Source organism: Mesoplodon densirostris, chromosome 9 (assembly GCF_025265405.1).
Source record: "Mesoplodon densirostris isolate mMesDen1 chromosome 9, mMesDen1 primary haplotype, whole genome shotgun sequence".
NCBI classification, from domain to species: Eukaryota; Metazoa; Chordata; class Mammalia; order Artiodactyla; family Ziphiidae; genus Mesoplodon; species Mesoplodon densirostris.
In genome coordinates, this window is record NC_082669.1 from 36813773 (window position 1) to 36839401 (window position 25629).

A 25629-nucleotide genomic window follows, 5' to 3' on the forward strand; every position below is an offset into this window, starting at 1 on the left:
AACTGCACCGGTCAACTTATTTGTGGATATTTTTCAATAAACACATAATATACGATCTGTGGTTGGTTGAATCCTCAGATATGGAACCAGGAATGCAGAGGGAAGGCCAACTGTAAATTTATACGCAGATTTTCCACTGCACAGAGGCGTGGCACCCCAACCCTCGAATTGTTCAAGGGTCAACTCTAATTGTGTAAAATATCTTTGCATGTGAACCAAGACTGGAAAGGAACATGGAAAACATAAAAACAGTTTTTTAAAATTAATCTTTCTAAAAATAATAATAATAAATAAATAATAAATAAATAATATTAATCTTTCTCTGGTTTCCTGAATGGTCGTGAAGTTCCAGGCTTTTGGAGAAGATAGGAACACTGGAAATAATGCATTTGTGCTTCTTTCTTGTTTTCCTTTTTCCTTTCTTCCCTTAATGTATGCTCAGTAGAAACAGGGGCATCATATGCTCCTTCATAGCCAAGGGCAACAGTTTTCAGAAACTGAAATTAGATAGAGGTCAGGAAAGGATGAGGCGAGAAGCAGCGTCCATAGTCATTCCAGGAAGTGAGAACTAGGAAAAAATCAGAATCCAGTACCTGTCAGCAAGGTGGGTTACAGCAGGAATGAAGTAATTACCCCCAGGCCGTCTTTATGGTATATAGAATGATTTTGAGAGCCGGATGGAGGAAGGGTCGCCCAGCAGCATTTTGAAGAGATGTGTTTCTCCCTGTTCCCAGGGCTCAGGGACCAGAGGAGGGCGAGGCAGGGAATCCGTGCCTGAGTCTAGTGGGACTGGATGTCTCTTTAAGGGCAGGGCGTGGGAGAAACACACATCTTCGAAACTCTGCTCTGAGTATGACCGTCAGCCTCATTCAGCTGACTCCAGAAAAAAGGTGAGGGGGTAAAACAAATCAAGATGGAATAAAGGCTGCAGTACCAAAGAAAAGCAAAAAAAGAACAAGAAGGAGGGAGAAAGTGTCTTCCTACAACAAGGGGGACCAGATGGAAATAACTTCTGGGGGCCTTTTCAGGTTGAGCAGGAGACAACAGGCCCCTAGTGGAGTCACCTGTACTAAACTCCACATAACAAACCAAGACTTGATACCTAACCTAATTGCAGTTTTGACCCCCAGGAGTGTAGCCTTTAGCAAGTCCACCTGGAATGCCCTGGTCAGCACTGGTGAGGTAATCTCCTCAGAGGCCCTTGGCTTCCCCTTAGGAAGACGACCTTGCCTGAAACAACGCATTCCTTGCTAATAATTTCCTTTTTCCTCCACCTTGAAAAACCTTTCCTCTTCTACAACTTGGTGACAGTCCTTTCTGTTGCTACATGGGAGGATGCCCGATTCATGAATCACTGAATAAAGCCAATTTGAGCCTTAAATTTACTCGGCTGAATTTTAACAAGGCACACATAGTTTGAACAGTCATGTGATAGGAAAATGGATTCACAAATAGAATGAATTTAGGCATTGCAGCAGATTGCACCTTTCAGTCTGAATGTGCTCCCAGGAGTGGATAGGATCTGTGGGTTTATTGCTAACATTTTTTTGAATAGAAGAACGAGATTTCCACACACCCCCTGAAAATCAGGCAGGTGTCATGAAAGAGCCAGCTCAGTGATCGGGAGTCACTTGCCTGGTCTGAGCTTAAAACAGTCGCTTGGGCACTAGATCCCTCAACTGTAAAAGGAAAGATTATATTCTACCCTGACAGATCTAAAATGCTAACAAACTGTGAGAATAACTGGAGGATCTATTTTGAAAATATTTTTCTATTTTGAAATGCTTATAGATTTACAGAAAACTTCTAGGGGTAGCACAGAGAGTTCTAGTACATACCCTTCCCCCCAGCTTTCCCCAATGTTATCATCTTACACAACTACGGCACATTTATCAAACCTGAGAAATTAGCGTTGTTATAATACTATTAACTAAATCACACACTTTACTTGGAGTTTCCTATTTTTAAAAAAGGCTGCTGTGTAATACAGAACTGTGGCTTTGTCAGAGGCTCAGTTTTATATCCAATAAAAACCAAGGAAGGGACTTCCCTGGTGGTGCAGTGGTTAGAAACCCGCCCGCCATTGCAGGGGACACAGGTTCGAGCCCTGGTCCGGGAAGATCCCACATGCCGCAGAGCAACTAAGCCCGTGCGCCACAACTTCTGAGCCTGCGCTCTAGAACCTGCGAGCCACAACTCCTGAAGCCTGTGCGCCTAGAACCGGTGTTGCACAACAAGAGAAGCCACCGCACTGAGAAGCCAGTGCACCGCATCGAAGAATAGACCCCGCTCGCCGCAACTAGAGAAAGCCCGCGCACAGCAACAAAGACCCAATGCGGCCAACAATAAATAAATAAATAAATACATTTAAAAAAAGAAAAACAACTAAGGAAAATAAATTTCCCCAGAGGATGTGAAAATTAAATGAGATATGGTAGGTGAAATTGATATTTATACTCCGAAGTGCTATTCACAGGAATGAGTCACACATGATAAAAAGACATTTTTAGGTGTTTTAATAATTGATTTAGCACTGCTCCTGAAGTGAATAAAATCTGAAACAGGGTCTATTGCCCACAGCTGAAACACTGTTCTCAATTTGAAAGCACAAAATTTGCACAGAGAAATTAGAACAAAGAAACAAATATACTAATTTAAGCCAGTCCTCTTGAATAGGAGCAAATAGATTTTTTAGCCGATGAACAGTTTACTGAAGTTCCTATAATATTGTAACTTCTGAGTTTTAAACTGTATGTGTGTATTGTTTTTAACTAATCAATTTCATGATTTAGAAATTTGAAAGCACAGTTTCATGGACAAGGTAAAGAATTTTTTAGGTTTTGAACTAAAATACATTTCTTAAGAAAGCTCAGGAAAAAATGATGGGAATGACATTAGGCAGTTATTTTTTGTTACCATTTCATTCAAGATTTAGAATATTCCTGATAATGATTTTGAGTAAATTATTTAAAATTCAGGCATTTAGCTTTAGGAGAAGTGTGTAGTATGCCCTGGCTTTGTCACTAATTGTGTCACGTTCAGTTATTTATTTAACCTTACAGGTGTCATTTCCTCATTATAAAGGAGCACGATGGGACAGATCGCTTTTTAAAGATCTGTGACACTAACATCGTGTGACTCTTTGGCCATAAGAGAGGAAGGCCTGAAGTTAAAGAGGGGAAAGAAAGAAAAATATAAATGTAGTTCACAGATGCAGTGTAGTTGTATTAGCTTTTTATATAGTGACATTGGATATTTTTGGTCTTTTGGGGGTGTCAGGTTAAGATCCTTTTTCACAAAGGTATTTTCTCTGTGACAATTAGATATTTTTAGGGCCGTAAGCACAGCATCGCACACGCTCAAGCCCCAACCTGCTAGCCTTTCTGAGGGTGCCCCTCCCATGTGGCTTAAATTGTTCTCTAAATAGACCTAACAACAGGGTAATCACACTTCTTTTCTTAGAATAATGTCATTTTAATTTTTTTAAGGGAGACTAGACAGGAATCCAACTATCTCATTGCTTAACAATCCAGGTTCATAGTGAAAAACCTCTGAAGAAGTAAATAGTATCGCTTAAAAAAATATCTATGATGTCTCCTGTCAATAATGGGAAATTTGTCAAATTAACTTTAATTGCAAAAATACAGAAAAGTTAAAAAAAATGAAAAAGTTAAACTTTTGTCATTCTTACTTCTGACTTGTTAAATAAAATAAATACAACATTACAGAATAGGTTTATTTTACAGGGAAGAACTTTGCAGAAGTTTTTTATTTTTTGTTTTGTTTTGTTTTTTGTTTTTTTAAAGAAACACATTAAGATCCAAAAGAAAAACTTAAATAAATAACAACCAAGGTAAAGAAATTCTCGTACAACATGTCCATCCAACAGCACACCCATTTTTCCTTCTTCGAGAGTCATTTATATTCTCCCCCGTGAAAATACTAGCACCACTTCCCCTTGGCTGGATTCCTTGACACTCCCTACAGTGAGAGAAGACATCTGTTACTGAGCCTCTATTTAGGGAAAAGGTATTAACGCTCAGAATACACAAAGGAAGAAATCTCATCTATAACACCCAGCATGGTATTTTTCAACCCCATCCCCTAAAAGAGCGATCTGAGCAGAACCTCTGAATATCTGATATAATTAGCTTCTCTTGCCAACAGCGTCTTCTGTTCCCTCCTGTAGTGGGTTGTATTGTGGATTCCCAAAAGATATGTTTACCAAACACCTGTGACGGTGACCTTATTTGGAAACAGGATCTTTGCAGGTAAAATCAAGGTAAGAATCTCGAGAGGAGATTATCGTGGATTAATGTGGCCCTACATCCGATGACAAGCGCCCTTGTAAGAGATGAAAGCTATGTGAAGAAAGCCCAAGGTTGGAGTGATGCAGCCATTGGATGCCACGGGATGTTGGCAGCTACCAGCAGCTAGGAGAGAGGCATGGAACAGATTCTCCCTCAGAGCCTCCAGAAGGAAACGACCCTGCTGACACCCTGATTTTGGACTTCTGGACTCCAGAGCTGGGAGAGAATAAATGTGTGTTGTTGTCAGCCACCCAGTTTGTGGTTATTTGTTACAGCAGTCCTACGAAACTAATACTGGGCACTTCTACTGGGAACTGCTTCCTCTCTCACTAGAAATGTTGCAAGAATTTAATAAGGTTGGCAAAGCTTTCTCTTGTAGTAAGTCCCCCAGAAGAACCACTTGTTCCAAAGTGAAGAGGGTCCTAAGGAAACCATTAAGTAGGAGTACAGAGAAGGAAACCTATTGCCTGTAGAGAATGACACTTCCCTATAAAATAAGGACACTGAATTTTTTTTTTTTTAAGATGTTGGGGGTAGGAGTTTATTAATTAATTTATTTATTTTTGCTGTGTTGGGTCTTCGCCTCTGTGCGAGGGCTTTCTCTAGTTGTGGCAAGCGGGGGCCACTCTTCATTGCGGTGCGCGGGCCTCTCACTATCGCAGCCTTTCTTGTTGTGGAGCACAGGCTCCAGACGCGCAGGCTCAGTAGTTGTGGCTCACGGGCCTAGTTGCTCCGCGGCATGTGGGATCCTCCCAGACCAGGGCTCGAACCCGTGTCCCCTGCATTAGCAGGCAGATTCTCAACCACTGCGCCACCAGGGAAGCCCCAGGACACTGAATTTTTAATAGACACAGAGAACTTTAGTGTCTTCCTACAATGCTATCCTTACACGCTACACCTAACTCAAGTTGCTACCTTCACTCACACTTCTGAAAGTCTTCTTTTGTAATTGACTTCAGAATCTGTTGGGAAGTTGTATTAGTGTTCTCTAGAGAAACAGAACCAGTAATTTATATATATATATAGGGGGTTGGGGGGAGAGAGAGAGAGAGAGAGAGGGAGACATTGATTTATTATAAAGAATGGGCTCATGCAATTTTGGAGGTTGAGAAATCCCACGATCTGCCGTCTGCAAGCTGGTGGTGTGGTTCGGTCTGGTCTAAAGATCTGACAACGAGGAGAGCTGATGATGTAGATTCCAGTCCAGATCTGAAGGTTTGAGCACCAGGCATGCTGAAGGCAGACGAAGGTGGACGTCCCAGCTCAAGTAATCAGCAGGAAGGGCCAAGTTATTCCTTCCCCCACCTTTTTGTTCTATTTGGACCCTCGACAGGTTGGATGATACCCACCCACACTGGAGAGGACAATCTTCTTTACTGACTCCACTGATTCAAATACTAATTTCATCTGGAAGCACCATCACAGACACACCCAGAAATAATGTTTAGCCAAATATCTGGGCACCCCACGACCCAGTCAGGTTGACAGTTAACATTAAGCATCATACAGGTTATGCAAGCAAAACAATATCATTCATTTATAGTCACAATTCCAAAGTTATTATCAAATCTTTCTTCTTAGGCAATTTAAATTACAATTAAAGGAACGAATACTGAACTTGAATCCACATGACTTTTAACTTAAAAAATTAGGTAGATAGATAGATGGATCCTCAAAAGATGAAGAAATTTCACTATTTATAACTTTATACCAACCAGACTGGCAAAAATTAAAAGTGTGACAGTACCTTGTTTTTTTTTTTTTTTTTTTTGGCTGTGCCACACAGCATGAGGATCTTAAGTTCCCCAACCAGGGATCGAACCTGCACCCCCTGCAGTGGAAGCACAGAGCCTTAACCACTGGACTGGTGGGGAAGTCTGACAATATCATTTTTAAGCAAAGATATAAAACTTTAGGACATCTACATCTCTGCTGCTGGCCCTTCTACCGGAAGAACTGCTATACTCATTAGATCATAAAGATGCAGGTGCCAATACTTCTCACCCCAATAATTCTAAACCTAGGTGTGTAGAAGTAGCTCTTACACAAATGCAGCAAGAGACTTGCAAGTTTCAAGGTAACATTATTTGTGATAACCAAAGAGTGGAAACAGCCCAAATGTCCATTAACAAAAGAATGGATAAGTCAGTGGACCAGATCTATACAGTGGAATATAGCACTCAAAGTGAGTGAACCGCAATTATATACATGTATCAACATGACAATATGGATGAAGCTCACAACCATAATGGTGAACAGTAACCAAAAAAAGTAAGTTGCAGAATGCTCATGAGTATGTAACGCACTGGAAGCACCCTGCTCATAAACCCTTAGGCCTTATCATTTCAGCACAGGCCAGTCCAACCCCTAACTGTCAGTAATTTCAACCCTTTGCCATAGGGGTTCCTTTGTTTGCAAAGCCCACTCTGCCTGCACACGAGGCAGGTCAGAAGTGCCAGGGAATTAACACCCTCCAGGAGCCAGCCCTCAACCAATGATCCACAGGACCTGTGTATAAATACTTGGGAGGATTAATTCCAAAGTGTATACTCTACTCAGTTCGATTAAGATATAGGCGCCCACAGGGCTAGTAACTTCTTTGTTGGCTGCTTTCTCTTCCTTGTCTCAGTTCCCCACTCCCTTGCTGGCCTTCTGTGGCTGTGATGGTTAATTTTATGTGTCAGCTGAGCTAAGGGATGCCCAGATAGCTGGTAAACACTTTCTGGGTGTGTTTGGGAGGATGCCTTGGGAAGAGATGAGCATTTGAATGGGCAGACTGCGTAAGAAGGTGGCCCTCACCAATGCAGCTGGGCATCACCGAACCCGATGAGGACCTGAACAGAACGAGAAGGCAGAGAAAGGGCAAATTTGCTTCCTCTGCTTGAGCTGATAAACCCATCTTCTCCCACCCTTGGACACTGGCGCTCCTGGTTCGTGGGCTGTCAGACTCAGAACAAGATTTACACTATTGGGCCCTGAGTCTCAGGCTTTCAGGCTCGAACTGAATTACACCACCAGCTTTCCTGGTTGTCAAGCTTGCACACGGCAAATGGTGGCACTTCTAAGCCTCCACAACCATGTGAGTCAATTCCTATAATAAAAACAAATCTCCTCTTGTATGTATCTATAAATATCCTATTAGTTTTATTTTTCTGGATAACCCTGACTAATACAGTGGCTTGCCACCCAACTATACTACTTGTATTAGAATCCATGTCTCAGAATGTGCTTCTGGGCAAACAAAACTAAGACAGTAGGGTTCTATTTGTATGTGATTCAAAAATAAGTAGAATGGGGCTTCCCTGGTGGCGTAGTGGTTGAGAGTCCGCCTGCCGATGCAGGGGACACGGGTTCATGTCCCGGTCCAGGAAGATCCCACATGCCACGGAGCAGCTAGGCCCGTGAGCCATGGCTGCTGAGCCTGCACGTCCGGAGCCTGTGCTCCGCAATGGGAGAGGCCACAACAGTGAAAGGCCCGCGTACCGCAAAAAAAAAAAAAAAATCTTTCCTGGGACTTCCCTGGTGGCGCAGTGGTTAAGAACCTGCCTGCCAATGCAAGGGACGCGGGTTCAAGCCCTGGTCCAGGCAGATCCCACATGCCACGAAGTAACTAAGCCTATGCGCCACAGCTACTGAGCCTGCACTCTAGAGCCCGCGAGCCACAACTACTGAGCCCACGTGTCACAACTACTGAAGTCTACGCGCCTAGAGCCTGTGCTCCGCGACAAGAGAAGCCACAACAATGCGAAGCCCGCGCACCGCAACGAAGACCCAACACAGCCAAAAATTTTAAAAAATAAATTTAAAAAAAAAGAATTGACCTGCCAATGCAGGGGACACTGGTTCGATCCCTGGTCCAGGAAGATCCCACATAACACGAAGCAACTAAGCCCCTGCGCCACAACTACTGAAGCCCGCGCGCCTAGAGTCCGTGGTCCTGCACAGGAGAACCCACCGCAATGAGAAGCCTGCACACCGCGACAACGAGTAGCCCCCAATCGCTGCAACTAGAGAAAGCCCGCACGCAGCAACGAAGACCCAACGCAGCCAAAACTAAATAAATAAATAGATTTATTTTTTAAAAAGGTCTAGCTGTGACGGGCTGAGGCGGCGCAGCAGCATAGGGACGGTAGCCTTGCCCGGCTACTACTGCAGCAATAGGGTGTCAGTCGGTCCCGCCCAGAACACTTCAGTTCTGCCCTGCAAGTATATATTTAATAACTGATTGGTGTGTCCCTTTAATACAAGAAAATGGAAACTGAACAGCCAGAGGAAACCTTCCCCAACACCAAAACCAATGGCGAATTTGGTAAATGCCCTGCTGAAGATATGGAAGAGGAACAAGCTTTTAAAAGATCTAGAAACACTGGTGGTTGAATTATGCATATTCTGCTTCAGAGCAAGAATGCTGGGGCAGTGACTGGAAAAGGAGGCAAGAATATTAAGGCTCTCCATACAGACTGCAATGCTAGTGTTTCAGTCCCAGACAGCAGTGGCCCCGAGCGCGTGTTGAGTATCAGTGCTGATATTGAAACAGTTGGAGAAATTCTGAAGAAAATCATCCCTACCTTGGAAGAGGGCCTGCAGTTGCCATCACCCACTGCAAGCAGCCAGCTCCCACTCGAATCTGATGCTGTGGAATGCTTAAATTACCAACACTATAAAGGAAGCGACTTTGACTGCGAGTTGAGACTGTTGATTCATCAGAGTCTGGCTGGAGGAATTATTGGGGTCAAAGTTGCTAAAATCAAAGAACTTTGAGAGAACACTCAGATAACAATCAAGCTTTTCCAGGAATGTTGTCCTCAATCCACTGACAGAGTCGTTCTTATTGGAGGAAAACCTGAAGGGGTTGTATAGTGCATAAACATCATCCTTGATCTTATATCAGAGTCTCCCATCAAAGGACGTGCTCAGCCTTATGATCCCAGTTTTTACGATGAAACCTATGAGTATGGTGGTTTAAAATGATGTTCGATGACGGCCGTGGATGTCCCATGGGATTTCCCATGCCGGGAAGAGGTGGTTTTGACAGAATGCCTCCTGGTCGGGGTGGGCGTCCCATGCCTCCATCCAGAAGAGATCGTGCTGATAGGAGCCCTCGCCGAGGACCTCCTCCTGGACAAGGGGGCCTGGGTGGTGGCAGAGCTCGGAATCTTCCTCTTCCTCCATCACCACCTAGAGGAGGAGATCTAATGGCCTATGACAGAAGCAGGAGACTTGGAGACCGTTATGATGGCATGGTTGGTTTCAGTGTTGATGAAACCTGGGACTCTGCAGTAGATACATGGAGCCCATTAGAGTGGCAGATAGCTTATCAACCACAGGGTGGCTCTAGATATCATTATTCCTATGCTGGGGGTCATGGCTCATATGGTGATCTTGGTGGACCTATTATTACTACACAAGTAACTATTCCCAAAGATTTGGCTGGATCTATCGTTGGCAAAGGTGGTCAGTGGATTAAACAAATCCGTCATGAGTCAGGAGCTTTGATCAAAACTGATGAGCCTTTAGAAGGGTCCAAAGATCAGATCATTACGATTACAGGAACACAGGACCAGATACAGAATGCATAGTATTTGCTGCAGAACAGTGTGAAGAAGTATGCAGATGTTGAAGGATTCTAATGCAAGATACTTTTTTCTTTTTTTATAGTGTGAAGCAGTATTCTGGAAAGTTTTTCTAAGACTAGTGAAGGAGTCCTGCATCACTTTTTTTTAATCTGCTTCTTTTTAATCTGTTTAAAAAGGCAACATTCCTCTGCTTCATAGGTGTTCTGCATTTGAGGTGTAGTGAAATCTTTGCTGTTCACCACATGTACTGTTTTAGTTCCTTACAAACAGGGTTGGGGGATGAGGGGGTGTGTGCAAAACCTAACTTTGAAATTTTGAAACAGCAGCAGAGTGACTTTTCATTTTTGTTCACTGTTGGTGGTTTAAAAAAAATCTCCCGATGTAATTATTGTGAACTCTTTGCTTTGTGGTCACTGTAACATTTTGTGGGGGGGGGGACAGGGAGGAAAAGTAACAATAGTCCATATGTCCCTGGCATCTATTCAGAGCAGTGTGCACAATGTAATGCTCTTTTGTAAGAAAAGTTTTAGATTTTTAAAATAAATTTAGTGAACGTATTTTTGGTGGTCATTTTTTTTTAAGACGGTCATTTTTCAAATGGCTGAATTCCCCTCAACCTGCCCCCAAACTAAACACTAAGTTTAATTTTCAGTCCTCGATTGCATATAAATAAATGCCTCTATTCTTGGACTTGGGCAAAATATCTTGACACATTCAGTTCTGGTGATTTCTTAAGTGATTTCAAAGTCCATTGCTTGGGAGGAAATTCCACCACACATTCATGCTTATAATAAGCTGGGGATTTTTGTTTGTTTTTGCAAATGCTTGCCCCTACCTTGCAACAATTTTCTGTTTGTAATTGTGAAGAACCAAGGTGGGGAGCAATACAACAGATGGAGTAGTTGGTATAAGTATATACCAGAAGCCTAATTAATGGCGGCAAGTTTTATCAGTCAGAATAATACTTGGTTATGGAAGTGACTGATGCTAAATAAATTCTGATTATTTTTTATTAGATAATTTTTCTCCTATAGACTTAAACCGTCAGCTTGGTAGTGTCTACTACTTAAACTTCGTAAAAAAATATATACATATATTCTTGTTTTTCCATTGTATGCAAATTGAAAGAAAAAGATGTACCATTTCCCTGTTGTATGTTGGATCATGTAGGAAATGTTTGTGAACAATTCAAAAAAAGATGAAAAAAGTTCCTGTGGATGTTTTGTGTAGTATCTTGGCATTTATATTGATAGTTAAAAGTTCACTTCCAAATAAAACTCTCATAATGCTAGATTCGATGTGGGTTTGAACAAGGGTTGATTGACACCTGTAAAATTTGTTAAAACATTCCTCTTGTAAGGAAATACAATAATCTTAAATTATAAAAAAAAATTCTTTCCTTTTGAATGAGCATTGCACTTAAAGCATTTAACAATTAGTATATGCTTATTTTAGAAAAAAACTTGTGCAATAAAAAAGAAAAAAGGATGCTCACTATATCATCTATATTCATCTATAACCACTGTTAATATCTTGATGTCTATCCTTCTGGACTTTATATTCTATTATAGATTTTAAAACAAAATTACATTATAAAGAAATGCTACTAAATGATATCCTTTTAAAACTTAATATACTGGGGGCTTCCCTGGTGGCGCAGTGGTTGAGAGTCCGCCTGCCGATGCAGGGGACACGGGTTCGTGCCCCGGTCTGGGAAGATCCCACATGCTGGGCCCGTGAGCCATGGCCGCTGAGCCTGCGCGTCTGGAGCCTGTTCTCTGCAGCGGGAGAGGCCACAACAGTGACAGGCCCTAGTACCGCAAAAAAAAAACAAACAAAAAACCTTAATGTACTGGAAACATCTTTTTCTTTTTTGTTATTTTTTAAAAATTAGATTCCTTTGCAGGAATAAACAGAAGAGATTCAACAGCTGCTAGATCAGCAGAAGGAAGAAGAGTTTACTGTAAGTATGCCTGGCACTAAGGGATACAGGATCCATGAGACCCTAGAAGGGACACTGGCAGCAGAAGCTTGAGAAGTTCCCTCTAGGGTTCCACCGCTAAAGTGACTACACATCAATGTGTATTGGGGCGGCGCTCTCTTCTTTATACTGACAGGCTTCCCTGCCGTACGTATCTTTTTCAGGTCCTTATAGCTTCTGCTTTTTCAGTTTCTTCTTTCCCGTGACTTCAACCTATCAAAACCTTTGGCTTTTTCGTGACCCACTATTACCCTTCTAGCCTCTCCTTATCTGGTGGAGTTTCACCTTTAGCCTCACTCTGTCAACCACTTAAATCTCTCTGCAGTTTCCATTTCAGGTTCACAAGACTGAGATTCTGATAGATCCTGATAGTCTCCTTAGGGGTGGGACTCTTGTGTCAGGACTTCAGATATGTTAATGGTCAAGAGACTGGCTGTCCTCGGGCCAGATGCCTGCCCACTCCTGGTCTGTTTGGTTGTGTCCTGCCCCTGCCCCACGGCCCGCGCTTTATCCTTTCCTATAAAATGTCTCTGATTAGAGTTGTGGTGCCCTGCTGTGGAAACTTTAGGTATTACAGTCACCATAATTTTCTTCTAGAATTGTTTTCAAATTACGGGTGCATTAATTTAGGATGATAAAATCAACTCGAGACTGACAACCAGAATTTTAAGAATGGAATAGAGTGGAATGGAATGGAACAGAACAGAATGGAACTGAACAGAAAGGAACAAAACAGAACAGTATAGCATAGAATAGAACAGAATATATGAGTGCATCGCACTTCTTATGATCGAGTATTGTTTCATGAAACTTATTTCAGATGTGTGTGTGTATAAAACAATGTATATGATATTCAAAAAAATTTACAAACTGGCGTGACACAGGAATAGACACCCACGGTAAATAACTAGTACATTTGAACTGGTGGGAGACAGCTGACCCTCAACCTGTTATGGATGGGCATGGTTGTGATAAACGTGTTTCTTAATATCAGTCATGTCAAAAGAATTTGAAAGACACTGTTCTAGAACTCAATAAAGTTATTTAATTTTAATTTTAATGAGTGCGTCCTATTTGTACAAATGTGCTATAATTCATGCAACCTAGTGGTCCTGCCTCTTTTTTATTTTTCCCTCCTCTTTACTCCCAAGGAATACAAAACAGTCCCGCCACTACGAGAGGCCCTAAGTGATTTGGATACACTCTTAGGACACAGCTCTCTTGCATGTGACACACACATTCATTCTCTCCAACCCTCCTTGCTTCCATTCTTCTCCTCCTCCTCCGTCTTCCCCCCGCCCCCTCTCACTCTCTCTCTCTCTCTCTCTCTCTCTCTCTCTCTCTCACACACACACACACACACACACACACACATTGAGCATTACTGTTTTTAACCATTTTCCTATTACTGTCTGTTTAGATTGGCTCTTCCATTTACTGGGTGTGTGACCAGGTGACTTAACCTCTCTGTGCCTCAGTCCTTCATCTGTAAAATGGGCATGATAATAATAATAGTACCTTCCCCTCAGAGTTGTCTGGGAGGGCTGAATGAATCAACCTATGTAAAGTGCTCAGACGAGTGTCTACGACATAGTAAATACTCAATTCAATGTTAGCACTTATCATTATTTAGATTGTGTCCAGTTTTCCACAATTACAAGTAAAAATATTGATTCAATGAATAATTCCGTAGCGAAATCTTTGGAAACAGACTTTATTAAGTCTACTTAGGGAAATAGAATTGCTAGGTGAAATATGTACATTTTTAAGGTTTTTTTAAAAGAATTTTGCTATATTATCTACCTGACAGGATCTTCTACAACCAATGTTTGAGAGCCCATTTCCCAGAAACTCTAGTCAACACTAGGTGTTATGATTTAAAACAAAAAGCCCTGGCAATTTGATTGGGAAATAATGATATCCATTATTGTATAAATTTGCTTCTCTTTGATCACTAGTGACGTAGAATAATTTTTCAAGTGCTTATGCGTCATTTATATTGACTCTCCAGCAGAGCACGTTGAGAGTGTGTCTTGATGTTGTTACTTTTACATGTGACTATGTCCCCATTAACCTGTGAAAGTCTCACTTTTGAGTCTTCCACTCTAGCTGAGCACAAGTCCTGCACACAACTGGTCCCAATACATCTTAGTTGAATTAAGTATCACAGTCACCACATCTGATTTCTGCAATGCATTTTTTTTTTTTTTTTTGCTGTACGCGGGCCTCTCGCTGCTGTGGCTTCTCCCGTTGCGGAGCACAGGCTCCGGACGCGCAGGTTCAGCGGCCATGGCTCACGGGCCCAGCCGCTCCGTGGCATGTGGGATCTTCCCAGACCGGGGCACAAACCCGTGTCCCCTGCATCGGCAGGCGGACTCTCAACCACTGTGCCACCAGGGAAGCCCGACTTGAAGGTTTTTGAACAGAGTCAACACAGAGCAGTGTTTTAGGGCAACTAATCTGGGGGAAATACAGAGTAGGCTGGAGAAATAAGAGATTGGAGGAGGGAAGTCAGTTAGGAGGCTATTATAGTATGCAAGGCCTCATGCCTAACTTTGGGTCCTGGCAGTGAACACGAAGAAGTTATGGCTACCAGAGCTGGTTGTGAGGAATGGCTGATAGAAAATTCCCCACAGGAAGCTGGTGACACAGACCCTGAGGTGGAGGAGGTGAGGAAAGTGTCCAGTGAAGGGCGGACAGTGGAATCACAAAACAGGGGAGGGGAAAGGAGGAGAAACACTTCCTCCTCTGAGCTGAGGAAGATTTCCAAGAGGAGGAGAAGGAGGTCACGCCTTTGTCTTTTTCTTTCTTTTCAGTAAAGTCTGGTGCAGTGGGAGGTGATCTCTGGCAGTGGTTTGGGCAGGAGTTTTGCAGTCAGACATACGTAGAATGATTTTTAGTCACAGATTTTTAGTTAGTGGCTCCACCACTGATGGAAGGGATGATGATCAGCAAGTTACTTTTATTTTATTTATTTTTTTAAATAAACTTATTTATTTTTGGCTGTGTTGGGTCTTCGTTTCTGCACCCAGGCTTTCTCTAGTTGTGGCGCACGGGCTTAGTTGCTCCGCGGCATGTGGGACCTTCCAGGACCAGGGCTCGAACCCGTGTCCCCTGCATTGGCAGGCGGGTTCCTAACCACTGAACCACCAGGGAAGCCCTAGCAAGTTACTTTTAATCTAGTTATGCTTCTGTTTCCTCATCTGTAAATGGACATGTTAATGAAAACTTCTAACTAGGTCCCTTGTGAGAATATTCACCCAGAACAAAGATAATAAATAATAGCTATTGGTAAAACTATAATTATTATTTTCATGTATTTCTATTTTTATATGTACTGAGAGTGTAACCACAGAACTAGCCCAAACTAGCCCTATTCTGAGTTGTTCTTTAGAGAAACGAACGGTCCGCTGTCCAGGAAGATCCGGTGCTGAAGCCCCGTTCCCGCACCTGACCATAAATGGCCTGCCATTCCAAAGCCTGCCAATCAAAACCTGCCCGCCAGCACTTCCTCATACCAACCCCCTCGCCTAACTCTGTAAAGGGTGAGGGAATCCCAGATGGGGAGAGAGATCTGAGGTTTGCCTCTGTCTCCTGACTCAGCCTCCCTGCAATAAAGCCTCTTCTCCCTGCAAAGACCGTTCCCTCGGCATTGGTATCTGGGCATGAAGCCCACTCGCTCCTGTACAAGGATTGAAGGGGTTCAACACTGTGGCTGGAGGCTAAAAAGTGGTGAGGGTTAGACAAACGTGAGGGAAAAGGAAAAGGGAGGGAGACATTTTGTGATCAAACATCTGATTTCTCCTTTTTTCTCTATGTCTCATTAAAATTGTTTTATTAAAGAAATTTTCAAATACAAATGAATCTGTATACAAAACAGAAACAGACTCACAGACATAGAAAACAAACTTGTAGTTACCAAAGGGGAGAGGGAGGAGGAGAGAGATAATTTTAGGAATATGGGATTAACAGATACAAACTGCTATACATAAAACAGAGAAGCAACAAGGATCTACTGTATAGCACAGAGAACTGTACCCAATATCTTGTAATGACCTATAATGGAATATAATCTGAAACAAACAAACAAACAAATGACAAATCACTATGCTCTATACCTGAAACTTAAAACAATGTTTTAAGTCAACTATACCTCAAAAAAAAAACTAAGAAAAAAAGGTAAAGAAAATTTCAAACACAAAAGTAGAAAGAGTAGTATAATGAACACCTTTGTACTTAACACCCAGCTTCAACATTTTGCCAACCTTGTATTATTATTTTTTGGATAGAATTATTTTAAAGCAAATCTCAGATATGATTTCTTGTAATCTTTTTAAAAGAACATGAAAATCAATTCCTAGCAGTATTATGGATGAGCTATCTTTTATATATTTTTTTATTTTTTCAAAAATTTATTTAATTATTTACTTTATTTTTGGCTGCGTTGTGTCTTCGTTGCTGCGCGTGGGCTTTCTCTAGTTGCGGCAAGTAAGGGCTACTCTTTGTTGTGGTGCACAGGCTCCTCATTGTGGTGGCTTCTCTTGTTACAGAGCACGGGCTCTAGGTGCATGGGCTTCAGTAGTTGTGGCACTTGGGCTCAGCAGTTGTGGCTCGTGGGCTCCAGAGCACAGTAGTTGTGGCGCATGGGGTTTAGTTGCTCTGTGGCATGTAGGATCTTCCTGGACCAGGGCTTAAACCCGTGTCTCCTGCACTGGCAGGCAGATTCTTAACCACTGCACCACCAGGGAAGTCCCAAGCTATCTATAAGAAACACTCCAGGGCTTCCCTGGTGGCGCAGTGGTTGGGAGTCCGCCTGCCGATGCAGGGGATACGGGTTCGTGCCCTGGTCCGGGAGGATCCCACGTGCCACGGAGCGGCTGGGCCCGTGAGCCATGGCCGCTGAGCCTGAGCGTCCGGAGCCTGTGCTCCGCAACGGGAGAGGCCACAGCAGTGAGAGGCCCGCGTACCGCAAAAAAAAAGAAAAAAAAAAAGAAGCACTCCACTAGTTTTTTTTTTTTATGCTGAATTAAATAAGGGAAGAAACTTAAAATGCATTGAAGAGTTAGCAAGCAAGAAAGGACTTCTCAGAGTCAAAAAGCTAAGTAAGACTAAAAATAAGAGAAGTATGCAAATAACTAAAACTGGTTTTCACCTTGAGGATTTTAACTTAACCCAGCTGAGCATGAGTTTCCATTCTTAGTGGTTTCTAAGGATGCAGGGGACAGTGCCCCAAGTCCAGAATCCACACAAGGCAGGGAGCATAATAAGAGATTTCTATTTTTCCACATTTATGCTGGGTTTGTTTTTGTAGGTCTTTTTCTTCTCTTGTGTTTCCCACTTAGAGAAGTTCCTTTAGCATTTGTTGTAGAGCTGGTTTGGTGGTGCTGAATTCTCTTAGCTTTTGCTTGTCTGTAAAGCTTTTGATTTCTCCATGAAATCTGAATGAGATCCTTGCTGGGAGGAGTAATCTTGGTTGTAGGTTCTTCCCTTTCATCACTTTAAATATATCATACCACTCCATTCTGGCTTGTAGAGTTTCTGCTGAGAAATCAGCTGTTAACCTTATGGGAGTTCCCTTGTATGTTATTTGTCATTTTTCCCTTGTTGTTTTTAATAATTTTGCTTTGTCTTTAATTTTTTGTCAATTTGATTGCTATGTGTCTTGGCATGTTTCTCCTTAGATTTATCGTGCCTGGGACTCTCTGTGCTTCCTGGACTTGGGTGGCTATTTCCCTTCCCATGTTGGGGAAGTTTTCGATTATAATCTCTTCACATACTTTCTCGGCTCCTTTCTCTCTCTCTTCTCCTTCTGGGACCCCTATAATGTGAATGTTGGTGCATTTATTGTTGTCCCAGAGGTCTCTTAAGCTGTCTTCATTTCTTTTCATTCTTTTTTAAAAATTCTGTTCCAAGGTAGTGAATTCTACCTTTCTGTCTTCCAGGTCACTTATCTGTTCTTCTGCCTCAATTATTCTGCTATTGATTCCTTCTAGTGTATTTTTCATTTCAGTCATTGTATTGTTCATCTCTGTTTGTTTGTTCTTTAATTCTTCTATGTGTTTGTTCTTTAATTCTTCTAGGTCTTTGTTAAACATTTGTTGCATCTTCTCAATCTTTGCCTCCATTCTTTTTCCAAGGTCCTGGATCATCTTCACGATTATTTTTCTGAATTTTTTTCTGGAAGGTTGCCTATCTCCCAATTTCATTTAGTTGTTTTTCTGGAGTTTTATCTTGTTCCTTCATCTGGTATATGGTCCCCTACCTTTTCATTTTATCTATCTTTCAGTGAATGTGGTTTTCGTTCTGCAGGCTGCAGGATTGTAGTTCTTGCTTCTGTTGTCTGCCCTTTGGCAGATGAAGCTATCTAAGAGGCTTGTGCAAGCTTCCTGATGGGAGGGACTGGAGGTGGGTAGAGCTGGGTGTTGCTCTGGTGGGCAGAGCTCAGTAAAACTGATCCACTTGTCTGCTGATGGTTGGGGCTGAGTTCCCTCCTTGTTGGTTGTTTGCCCTGAGGCAACCCAACACTGGAGCCTACCCGGCTCTTTGGTGGGGTTAATGGTGGACTCCAGGAGGGCTCATGCCAAGGAGAAATTCCCGGAACTTCTGCTGCCAGTGTCCTTGTCCCCGTGGTGAACCACAGCCACCCCCCGCCTCTCCAGGAGACCCTCCAACACTAGCAGTTAGGTCTCGTTCAGTATCCCATGGGGTCAATGCTCCTTCCCCCTGGGTCCTGATGCGCACACTACTTTGTGTGTGCCCTTCAAGAGTATATTCTCTGTTTCCCGCAGTCCTGTCTAAGTCCTGCAGTCAAATCCTGCTAGCCTTCAAAGTCTGATTCTCTGGGAATTCCTCCTCCCATTGCCAGACCCCCAGGTTGGGAAGCCTGATGTGGGGCTCAGAACCTTCACTCCAGTGGGTGGACTTCTGTGGTATAATTGCTCTCCAGTTTGTGAGTCATCCATCCAGCGCTTATGGGATTTGATTTTATTGTGATTGGCCCCTCCTACCGTCTCATTGTGGCTTCTCCTTTGTCTTTGGATGTGGGGTATGTTTTCTGGTGAATTCCAGTGTCTTCCTCTCGATCACTGTTCAGCAGTTTGTTGTGATTCTGGTACTCTCACAAGAGGGAGTGAGCTCCCGTCCTTCTACTTCGCCATCTCTGTTTAGGCTTAATTCTGTTTCCATGGAAACAGTATTTCTTTATTCTTTCAGAAGCACCTTTAGAAAAATGACCTGACTGCCTTTATTTTTAAGCTCCTCTCAAAATGAAAATTTGTTCCAACGTGGATCCTGAAGGTTCAGCAAAACTGTTCATGAATGACTGGTTTTATTTCATTTTTTTCCAGCTTTATGGAGGTATAATTGACCAATAAAAAGTGTATATATTTAGAGTATACAACCTGATGATTTAGTATATGTATACATTGTGAATGATTACCACAATCAAGTTAATTAATACATCCATCACCTCACATAGTTACTTTCTTTTCTTTTTGTTTCTTTTTTTTTTGGCACTGAGAACACTTAAGATTTGCTTTCTTAGCAAATTTCAAGTATACTATACAATATTACTAACTATAGTCACCATGTTGTGAAATCCCCAGAATGAGTTCATCTTGTAACTGAAAGTTTGACTAGATTTGGAAACATCCATTGAAGTTTTAGAAATTCCTATTAAGTAAATAGCTATCTCTGGTCTCAAGTGTTCCTTTCATATTCAAACCCTGTACAGTTACGTTATTTTCTTCTTTAAGAGATATAGGCTACTTCTCTCTTTTTTTTTGAACCTCCTTTTTTTTTTTTTTTTTTTTTTTTCTTCTTTTTTTGCGGTATGCGGGCCTCTCACTGCTGTGGCCTCTCCCGTTGCGGAGCACAGGCTCCGGACGCGCAGGCCCAGCGGCCATGGCTCACGGGCCCAGCCGCTCCGCGGCATATGGGATCCTCCCAGATCGGGGCACGAACCCGTATCCCCTGCATCGGCAGGCGGACTCTCAACCACTGCGCCACCAGGGAGGCCCTGAACCTCCTTTTATTATCCTAAAAATGTTCTCTTCCCTACAAAAGAGGAATTGCTATCTAAATTACATTCTCCTATGAATCAGATTGTTTATAAATGTGAGTCTGATAATTAATCAGTTTAAAATTTCATTCTTTTTATCCTGTATTTCTAACACTCAAAAATAAGAATTTGTGAGGAGAAGAAACAAATTGTGCATATGATTATATTTAATAATCCATTTTTTTAATTTCAAAATTTGAGCTATAATTCACATATCATAAAACTTACCCTCTTAATTATACAATCCAGTGTTTAAAAATATATATTCACAAGGTTATGCAACCATCATCACTATCTAATTCCAGAACATTTTTATCACTCCAAAAGGACACCCCACACCCACTAGCAGTCTTTCACCTTTCCACTCACCCCCCAGCCCCTGGTAACTACAAATTTACTTTCTGTCCCTATGGATTTGCTTATTCTACAAATGGAATATTTATGGAATCATATAAATGGAATTTCATGTATGTGACTTTTTTGTTTGCCCTCTTTCACTTAATGTAATGTTTTCAAGGTTAATCCATATTTTATCAGTACTTTGTTCCTTTCTATTCCAGTCTCTTTATCCATTTGTCTGTTGACAGACTTTTTGACTTGATTCCACATTTTGGCTACTGTGAATAGTGATGCAATGAACATTTGTATGTAAGTATTGTTGGAGTACCTATTTTCAATTCTTTGGGGTATATATTTGGAAGTGAAATTGCTGGGTCATATAGTAACTCGATGTTTAACATTTTGAGGAATTGCCAAACTGCTTTCCAAAGTAGTTGCACTATACTACTTGGCCATAAAAAAGAAAGAAGTAATGCCAGTTGCAGCAACATGGATGCAACTAGAGATTATCATACTAAGTGAAGTAAGTCAGAAAGAGGAAGACAAATATCATATCACTTATATGTGGAATCTAAAATATGACACGGGGGCTTCCCTGGTGGCGCAGTGGTTGGGAGTCTGCCTGCCGATGCAGGGGACACGGGTTCGAGCCCTGGTCTGGGGATATCCCGCATGCCGCGGAGCGGCTGGGCCCGTGAGCCACAACTGCTGAGCCTGCGCGTCTGAGCCTGTGCTCCGCAACGAGAGGCCGCGATAGTGAGAGGCCCGTGCACCGTGATGAAGAGTGGCCCCCGCTTGCCACAACTAGAGAAAGCCCTCGCACAGAAACGAAGACCCAACACAGCCAAAATAAATAAATTAATTAATAAACTCCTACCCCCAACATCTAAAAATAAATAAAAATAAAATAAAATATGACACGATTTAACCTATCCACTAAACAGAAGCAGACTCAAGGACATAGAGAACAGACTTGTGGTTGCCACAGGGGAGGGGATTGTGGGAGGGATGGAGTGGGAGATTGAGGTTAGCAGATGTAAGCTATTATATATGAAATGGATAAACAACAAGGTTCTACTGTATAGCACAGAGAATCATATTCAGTATCCTATGATAAACCATAATGGAAAAGAATATATAAAAAAAAGAATGTATATAGGGGTATAACCGAATCACTTTGCTGTACAGCAGAAATTAACACAACATTGTAAATCAATTATACTTCAATAAAAAAAATGTAGCTGCACTATTCTATTCCATCTGCAATATGCAAGGATTCTAGTTTCTCCACATTTTCCCCAACACTTGTTATTTTACTTTTTTTTTTTTAATAGTCATCCTAGTGGGTATAAAGTGGTTTCTCACTGCGGTTTTGGTATGCATTTCCCAAATGACTAATGAGCTGAGTATCCTTTCATGCTCTTTTTGGCCATTTGTATATCTTCTTTGAACAAATGTCTTTGTAAGTCCTCTGCGCATTTAAAAAATATATATTTATTTATTTATTTGGTTGCACCAGGTCTTAATTGCAGCAGGCAGGCTCCTTCATTGTGGCAAGCGGGCTCCTTAGTTGCAGCTCTAGGGCTCTTTAGTTGTGGCATGAGAACTCAGTTGCGGCATGAGAACTCAGTTGCGGCATGCATGCGGCATCTAGTTCCCTGACCAGGGATCGAATCCAGGCCCCCTAAATTGGGAGCATGAAGTCTTATCCAGTGTGCCACCAGGGAAGTCACCCTCTGCCCATTTTTTTTTTTTTTTGCCCATTGTTTTAATCAGACAGATTTTAAAAAAATTTTGTCTCACTGTTTTAAGAGTTCTTTATATATTTTGGATGCTAGACCCTTATCAGATATATAATTTGCAAATATTTTCTAACATTCTGTAGGTTATATTTTCACCCTCTTGATAGTGTCTTTTGATGCAAAAATGTTTTTAATTCTGATGAAATCCAATTTATCTGTTTTTTCTTTCCTTTGTTGCTTGCACTTTTGGTGTCATTTCAAAGAATGCTTTGCCAAACTTAAGGTCTTTTAAAAAGAAACCTTAATAGAATCCTTTCTTCTTCCTCACTAGTACAAGCAGTATTTATGTACTAGTCAAGTACTAGCAGTACTTTAGTGGACCTGTGGATCTTTTACTTTCATGTTATTATGAACCGATTCTATCCCTTAAAATTCATATGTTGAAGCCCTAATCCCCATTACCACAGAATGTGACTGTATTTAGGGACAGAACTTTTATAGAGACAATTAAGTTAATATAAGGCTGTTAGGGTGGGCCCTAATTCAATATGACTAATGTCCTGGTAAGAAGAAATTAGGGGGCTTCCCTGGTGGCACAGTGGTTAAGAATCCACCTGACATGGGTTCGAGCCCTGGTCCAGGAAGATCCCACGTGCCATGGAGCAACTAAGCCCATGCACCACAACTGCTGAGCCTGCACTCTAGAGGCCGGGAGCCACAACTACTGAGCCAGCGTGCTGCAACTACTGAAGCCCGTGCACCTAGAGCCTGTGCTCTGCAACAAGAGAAGCCACCGCAATGAGAAGCCCGCGCACCGCAACAAAGAGTAGCCCCTGCTCGTCACAACCAGAGAAAGCCTGTGAGCAGCAACGAAGACCCAGCACAGCCAAAAATAAATAAATAAAATAAATAAATTTATTTAAAAAAATAATTCTAAAAAAAAGTTCTAAAATTAGCTTATGGTGATTGCATAACCATGTGAATATAGTAAAATCCAGTGATTTATACACTTTAAATGGGGGAACTTTATGGTATGTAAGTTATATCTTGACAAAGCTGTTAATTCATGTTCTGTTAGTAATACAGAATTTTTCTGAGATATGAAGACATAATAGTTATCTTAACTCTTCCCTAGGATTTCGGTGGTAAATTTTTATATACAGTAAATATCACTAAAGGCAAGTCCAAATCACTGACTAGTACTAAGAAGAGGCCCTTTGTATGCTCATCTGCTGTTGGTGCTGGAGTTCTCAGCATCCAGTATATTTTAATTTGCTGTTAGCTGCTTTGTGAAGTGACTACCTGTCTACTGCCCCCATCCCCTCATTAAAAATAAGAAAATATCACAGAATTATTTCTTCAATATGTTCATTTTATACATTGGGATGAAAGTAGATTAAAGATCTGTCTCATAGATTAGAGCTATTTATACTACAACTCATTACTTCTTAGAGCCACAAGTCTTAGCAGTAACCTAGCTAAAACTAGCTATGCAGATCAAAATGTAAATTTGTTTTTTTTATACTTTTTATGGTGGAACTTATCCAGACTTGTCTATAAGATTTTGTCTATAGACTTGTCTACAAAGAGCTTTTTCTATTTGTGGTATACTGAGAAAGAGCTACATAGGATTAAAAATGAAAGATCTCATGGGAGTAAAAATGAAAGATCTTTTATGGCAACTTAAAAACCTTATTATCACCACTTGTAATACTTACAAGTTTTCCTCTAGGAAAATATTTTGACTCAACAATCAATTTTTAATCTTGGGACAACTTCTTGTTATCAATATATGTCATGTGCCTCACTAGCCACTATCACCCACTTCACTCTAAGAGATGAAAACTAGTTCAAATTTAACCTGAACAGAACATAATTTGGAATCTGCCAATAAAACACATATTATGTATTTTGAAGAAAAACAAATCATTTTAAAATATATGCTTTGGGGGATTATTAGTACATCTGCTTATCAGTATATTTTTAAAATCACCTTTTCTCTCCCTGCATACCCAAGTCTCTGTTCCACTCCTTTTCACTCAGTACCACAGGTTTTTCTCTTTCTAAGAATCCAGGAATCTTTACAGAAATATCTTGTTTCCCTTTAAATAAACATTAAGACTAGGAGAGAGGCAGTGAAGCTAAGTGACCCTAAAGCACCCACAGTCATTAAACATGCATAAACTTTAAGAGGTGCCAAAATTCACTAGGAAGGAAAAAAAATACAGTGAAGGTTTTTTGACTATTTTTAAAATTCTGTTTAAGAATAATATCTTGTAAGCCAATTTGAACATTATCCAGAACACAGAACTTAAATACTATGAGAGAAAGGTTCTTTACCGCACCTTCAGAAATTACTACTACAACTTTACAATGCCTTATCTGAAAACTTTTTTGGCCCGATATATTTCAGAATTCAGAACTTTTATCGGAGAAGTGTGTCTGCCACATATTAAGTAACATCTCCGGCAAGTGCGGAAGTTGCACTGTAACCAAACTTATTAATATTTCTGTAGAGAACTTATGAATATTCACACCAAATGAATATTCAGTTATACATAGCCTCAGTTCCCTTCTGGTCAGATTTTACTATTAAGGGACTTAGGAAAGACAGATAAAGGACCTGTAATGACAAGTTAATTTGGAATCCAGTTATTTATATTTGATATCCAGTTCAGAGCCACTGTAAACTATTTGTCTTTTCTTCCACAAAAATGAAAGTGTATTTAAAATGAAAAATGTAACAGTATATTTCAGGAGGTAAATGTAAAAATGATTTGCCTGTGAAAGTAAGTTAACTATATTATGATCTTCCTCTAGAACTTGCCTAGTTCCCTCTGGTTAAAAACTTCATTTCTTGGTGCGATAGTAAGAGACATCTGGTCAACCTCAAGCTTGCAGTGTGAGTCCTGGGGGCTTGGAGGACCTTGGGCAGCATGGAGACCTGTGGAAAGGTAGGGAAGCCCCGAAAAAGCAGAGGGCTGCAGCCTCTCTACGCTGGGCAAATTTCAGCCTCAGTGGATGAAGGAAAAGAGAGGTCAAGTAGGGATTTATGTGGTTACTGTTCTCTTCCTAGGACACGGAGTGAAGAATAGGATTCCTTTTTAAGGCGCTGGTATACATTCTTACTTGGGGGTTACAAAAAACGTCACACGCGGAACGGGGTAAGAGCGGCTGGTAAGCCATAGGTGGGGCTAGAAGAGGAACAGGTGAAAATGGGCCATCTGTTCCTACATCAGTTCCAGACGGTTAGGTAACTGCGTGAGCGGAGCACGGCCCTTAGCGCCCTCCGTGTCCCTGGCAATGCGCTGACCTCCACCGGCAGCAAGCAGTTGACTGCTGTCGGGCTATGTTTGGACTGTTCCTCTCGTCCGCCCAGGTGCCCGCAGCCTAGAACCCTGCCCCCGACGGAGGACGGGAGGCGGAGCTAGGTCGCACCAGAGCGCAGGCCCGGCCCGCCCCCTCCGCCTTCAAGTATGCGGGGGGGGGGGTGGGAGAAGGAACGGTCGCGGCTTCCCAGCCAATCCCCGTTATCCAGTGCCCGTGGGGCGGGACCCTCGCGGCTCTCCGTCCAATTGCCGCTCCGGGGCGGCCTCAGGGAAGCACGCCTGCGCAGCTGTGC

At 41.8% G+C, this 25629-nt stretch overlaps 1 pseudogene; it reads left to right on the forward strand.

Annotated features, from left to right (window-relative positions):
• Positions 1 to 8462: 8462 nt before the first annotated feature.
• Positions 8463 to 9999, forward strand: LOC132496108 (heterogeneous nuclear ribonucleoprotein K-like; annotated as a pseudogene).
• Positions 10000 to 25629: the final 15630 nt, after the last annotated feature.